The following is a 6,165-nucleotide window of genomic DNA, read 5'->3' as shown; positions in this document are numbered from 1 at the left end:
TTGTTAAGAGCCTTAGTTGTTGTTGTTGTTATGTGCTGTGGAGTCGGTTCTGACTCATAGCGACCCAGTGCAGGGTTTCCGAGGCTGTAAATCTTTATGGGAGCAGAAAGCCTTATCTTTCTCCCGCGGAACGGCTGGTAGTTTCGAACTGCTGACCTTGAGGTTCACAGCCCGATTCATAACCACTTCACTACCAGAGCTCCTTAGAGTTGGTTCCAACTCATAGTGACCCTAAGATCTCCAAGGAGTAGCTGGTGGGTTTGAACTGCTGACCTTGTTCAAACCAACCTTTGGGTTGGGTGCATTATCCTGCAGCACCATACAGACTCTGAGGAGGAATACATCAAAAGGGATTCCTATATATTACAAAGGAGTTTTTCAACATTAGCCTCACTGCGTTATAGGTTAATGAATACTGAACAATTAGAAACATGAGGCCTTTTCTTCTAAATTAAGAGCACAGGTCTATTATTGATAAAACAGTAGGGATTTTATGTTTTTCTTTTTCTTCTTTTTCTACAAAGAACAACCTGATCCAGCCTATGAGATTTCATTGAGGTCCAACCTATACTGAAGGCTGTGTGTTTCATCTTCATCAGTAGTATTTTCATTTCTCTTCAAGGTTTGTATTATCTCCATATCAAAGTACAACCTGATCCAGCCTATCAGATTTCATTGAGGTCCAACCTATACTGAAGGCTGTGTGTTTCATCTTCATCAGTAGTATTTTCATTTCTCTTCAAGGTTGTATTATCTCCATATCAAAGGCTGTCATTGAGTCTTCTTCCAATCCTGATACCATGTCCTTCTTCATATAATCCAGTTTTTTGGATTATGTACTCATCATACAGATTTAATAAATGTAGTGAAAGAATACAACCCTGGCTCACGCCTTTCCTGATTTTAAACCATTCAGGGTCCCCTTGTTCTATTCAAATGACTGCCTCTTGGTCTGCATACAGTTTCCTCAGGAGCAAATAAAGTGTTCAGGAATACCCATTCTTCACAATGTTATCCATAGCTTGTCATGAGCCACACAGTCAAAAGCATCTGCACACTCAATAAAGTACAGCAGATGGCTATAGTCAAGTTCTTTCAGTAACATATTTGTCTTAGTATCATTAGAGTGCCTTTAAAAAATAAAGATCCAATGAAAACAGTGGCTACTGACGATATCTGCCAGGTCAATTGAACTCAAAGGAAGATAGGTCATGGTGACTGTGTTCTGGAATTCCAAAAAGATAACCTTGATTATCTCAAAAGACACAGAATTTATTATGAAGTTTTAAGAAAATGGAAAACTGCATTGGTGAGAAAATGTGCCAGGAAAGTTGTGTTGAGGTGTTTTGTTTCTTTTTTCATTGTGATAATGCACCTAATCATTCTTTGAGGGAAGCAACCAATGGTTGTTCTATAGGAATTCCAATGGGAAACTTTACCAAATTCACCAAGAGCCCTAATCTTGTCTCTTCAGACTTCTTTTTGTTCCCAAACTCAAAGAACATTTAAAAGGAACACAATTTGAGTCCATCAAGGATGCCCATGAAAATGTTTTTGATGGGGTGTAAATCAAAGAGCATAGAATTCTTCAGGGAAGAGTTATTGTTTTTGTTTGGTGCCTTTTAGTCAGTTCATAGCGACCCTGTATAGGGTTTCTGAGGAGGGGCTGGTGGGTTTGCCACTTTGTGGATAGCAGTCCAATGCTTATCCTACAGCGCCATACCAGGACTCTTCAGGGAAGGGTTAGAGAGACACAAACACCACCTTCAGAAGTGTATAAGCATAGATGGATATCAAGAAATAATAGTTTCACATTCTGGTATTTTGGATTAACCACATTTTCTATGACTTTACAGCAACATTTTTTTATATACCCTTGTATCTGAATAAATTAACCTTGGAATTTCAAGAGATAATCACTAAGATCATGATGTTGATATATTTTAACTTTGCATCAGACATCAGTGAACACAGAAATTTGGTACTAAAATTTTTTTTAACTCTCTTGACTTAATGGTTTCGTAATTATTGTTATGTTTGAGACCACTGTGTTAATCCATCTTGTTAAGTGTCTTCCTTTTTTTTTCACTGACCCTCAATTTTATCAAGCATGATGTCCTTCTCTAGGGATTGGTCCTTCTTGACAAGTTCTCCTTACTTCTTAGGAGCATTCTGGCTATGATTTTATTAATACAGTTTTGTTTGCTCTTCTGACAGTCCACAGTAATTTCAATATTCTTCAGTAACACCATAATTTGAATGAATCAATTCTTCTTCAGTCTTCCTGATTCTTTGTTCAACTTTCACATGCATATGAGGCAATTGAAAACAGCATGGCATGGGTCAAGAGAACCTTAGTATTCAAAGTGACACCTTTGTTCTTTAACACTTGAAATCATTATAGCTAAATGAACCTTGACCAAATGCCTGTCAATGTTATAGGCACTGTGTATAAACTCAGATGATGTAACTATTTACCCAGAAAACCAAGAGAATCAACTGAAAATCTATTAAAAACAGTAAGTACTATTGCTGTGGGCTAACTCATCAGGCTGCAAAGTCATTTGAACTGCAAGGTTTGTGGTTCAACCTTACCAGCTGTTCCTTGGAAACCCTACACAGGGTCACTATGGGTTGGAGTCGACTTGATGGCACTTACCAACAACAATAGTTAGAAAAGTGATTGATTACAAACGAATATGCAAAAATCAATAGCTTTACTAAGTATGCATGATAGTTATAAATATAACAGAAGGCATGTTATCAACAAATATTAAATCCGAAATGTAAAAGAAAAAATTCTAGAACTCTATAAGACCTATAAAACACTACTGAATGAAATAAAATAATATGTGACATTAAGAGACACATTATAATATTATAGATATAATATTGAGGCATTATGAAGATGGTCATTTTTGCATTTTTTGTGGAATGTATCAAAATGATTTTAATATTTATAGGAAGAATAGACATTCCAGAAAATTCTGTAAAAGAATAACTAGGAAATACATGCAGATCCTGTTGTTTGAATAGAGTAAGAGGATACTGTGTGGTTTAAAATTGGGACAGTGTGTGTCAGGGTTGTAGCCTTTTACCATAGTCAATCTGTATGTTGAGCAAATAATCTAAAAACCTGGATTATATGAAGAAGAATATGGCATCAATGTTAGAAGACTCATTAACAACCTGCAATATGCAGATGACAAAATTTTGATTGCTGAAAGTGAAGTGGAATTAAGATACTAGTAATGACGATCAAAGACTACTATCTTCAATATAGATTACTCCTCAACATTAAGAAAACAAAATTTCTTACAACTGGATCCTTAGGCAACATCCACTTGCAGAAAGCAAGCAAGCAAGCAAGCAAGCAAGCAAGCAAAACTTAGTTTTATTTCTTTGAGTCTTACATAATTTGACAATAATATAATCTACCAATGTATCACTTACTCCTAATTTATTGAAGATTTTGGCTTATTGTGAAATTTCAATCCTGCTATCATTATGGATGATGGAGTCATGGTCTAGCACTGTAGGATAAGCACTGGACTTTCAACTGAAAGGTTGGCAGTTCAAATCCACCAGCCTTGGAAACCCTACACAAGGTTACTATGAGTTGGAACATAGTGGATAACACTTAACAACATCATCATCATTATGGAAGACTTCATAGTAACAAAAATGACCATTGCTCTATTATAACAGTCCTTATTAATCTACAGGTGTTCTTTCTTTATTTAATCTTTTTATTGTGAACTGAGTGAAGGTAAAAAGACAAGATCACCAGTCTTACTTTCAATCACATGTTTTATTTCATATCAGTGATTACATTCCCATCCCTGTAACAACAGTTATACTGCTTCCACCCTGCGGTTTCCCTTATACATCTTATTTTCTACAAAAGAACAAAGCAAAAATATTTGATGTACACATACAAAACAAAAAATGTATATTCATTTAAATGTACAAAGGGCACATTTTGCAAGTCAGCCTCCTTCCTGCAGGTACATAGCCTTTCTCAGTCCCTGGGTCTAGAGTCCTCAGCTGCTCTACCTCACTATGCTATCACCTCTGCCACCAGCTCCATTGTTGCCGCTTTTCTGAATAGAAGTACACTCTCCACTCCTATTCTTCTTTCTTGATGGTCCTAGGGTCTTCTGTTCCTGAAATTAATGGTTAACTACTCCCCTCTTTTAGTCACACATCTTTCACAATTACAGTTGTGACAATTGCAATTAATGCTGATAACAATGACAATTGAATCATAAAATCCTATCAGCATCATCCCCCATGCCCTTTCACCAGATCCATGTGGAAAAGAGGAAAACTATTCAGTGGGGATTCTGCCTTACCCTCCTCATTCTGAAACTAATCACACTTATGAAAGCTTGTAAGCCAGCCTCTTCATGCCTTTATAGCTTCTCATTTCTTATAGCCAATGTCTAAGTTGCCTGTCCCTATCACCCCAGTGCACTGAGGAAACAAGCTTGCTCTTTGATATGAAGAATTTTTCCATTTCGGTTGAAATTTTGAGCAACTACATCCACAAGCTATTCATAAGGTTTTCAGTGACTAAGTATTCAGAAGTAGTTCACCACTCCTTCTTCCTAGTCTATCTTTGTCTGGAAGCTCATCTGAAACCTGTCCACCATGGGTGATCCTGCTGGTATTTAAAATACTGGTGGCATGGCTTTCAGAGTCACAGCAACTCACAAGCCACCACAGTACAACAAACTGACAGACAAGTGGTGGAAGAACTGATGCTTTGAGTTCTGGTGTTGGAGGAGAATATTGAAAGTGCCATGGGCTGCCAAAAGAACCAGTAGATCCGTTTTGGAAGAAGTGTAGCCAGAGTGTTCCTTGGAGGTCAAGATGACCAAATTTTGTCTCTCATATTGCCGACATATTGTCAGGAGGGACCAGTCCCTGGAGAAGGATATCATGTATGGTAAGGTGGAGGGTCAGAGAAAAAGAGGAAGACCTCCAAGGAGATGGATTGGCCAAGTGGCAGCATCGATGGACTCAAGCATGGCAACAGTAGTAGTGAGGTTGGCCCAGGATCGGGCAGTGTTTCATTCTGCTGTGCATAAAGTCGCTATGAGTTGGTACTGACTTGATGGCACCTAACAACAATAACACATCCATAAGCAAAGGTCTAGTTCATCAAATTGTAGCAATTTATGCTTGCTCACAGTACCAAACTTCTTTATTCTCGTCTGGCCGAGTTCTGGTCAGCTAGGTCAACTGGGTTCTGTCTGCAAATTTGGGAGATCTTGCATGCCTCCCCACACTTCAGCTCTAGTGCCCAGTGATTAGGTCAGTGTCTATAGGTTGGGGAGTTCACACATATCCCTAAATTTCAGACCAGTTTTTCCTCTTCCCTCTCTCATTACAGCAGTTCCTTATATAGAAGGGTAATTAGCTCTTTGTCCATGATATGAGTTTTAAGTATTTTTTTTCTCAGTGTGTTGTTTTTCTTTTGCTTATGGCAATATGTTGTAGATTTTAAAAACTGTTTTTTAAAGTTGTGACCTCAAGGTCAGCAGTTCAAAACTACCAGCTGTTCCACAGGAGAAAGATGAGGCTTTCTGCTCCTATGAAGATTTACAACCTCAGAAACCCTGTACAAGTTCGCTATGATTCAGAACCGACTCCATGGCACACCACCACCACCACTGTTATCTATTGTGGTTTTTGGATTGTTTAGAAGTTCACTTGTTTGAGTTTAAAACAAACTGTGGTTTGGTAGTTTCACTGGCTTCCCATATTTTAGATTTGATGACATACGTTACAGTTGTAATTTTATCTTCTTTGTCTGAAAGGACTAGATGGGTAATGGTGAAAGAATAGCTGTAAAATTCCTATCAGGTAAGTTAGATTCAGCATCTACTGTTTTCATGATTTAAAATATGAATTTCTTTACATCTTTAAGTAACTTTTGTATAAATGCTTTGCTAATGAAGCACTGACATAGCTGTTGAAAGTCCAAAAAGTTGTGTAGAAATTCATCTTATATATTGTTGTTGTTGTTAAGTGCCATCAAGTTGATTCTAACCCATGGCAACCCTGTATAGGGTTTCCAAGGAACAGCTTGAACCATTGACCTTGCAGTTCAAATGACTCCAATCTGACATACTCAATATTATATATATATATATATAA

This window comes from Chrysochloris asiatica, unplaced genomic scaffold, assembly GCF_000296735.1.
Source record: "Chrysochloris asiatica unplaced genomic scaffold, ChrAsi1.0 scaffold00010, whole genome shotgun sequence".
Taxonomy (NCBI): domain Eukaryota; kingdom Metazoa; phylum Chordata; class Mammalia; order Afrosoricida; family Chrysochloridae; genus Chrysochloris; species Chrysochloris asiatica.
Note: the sequence above shows the minus strand (reverse complement) of the source record.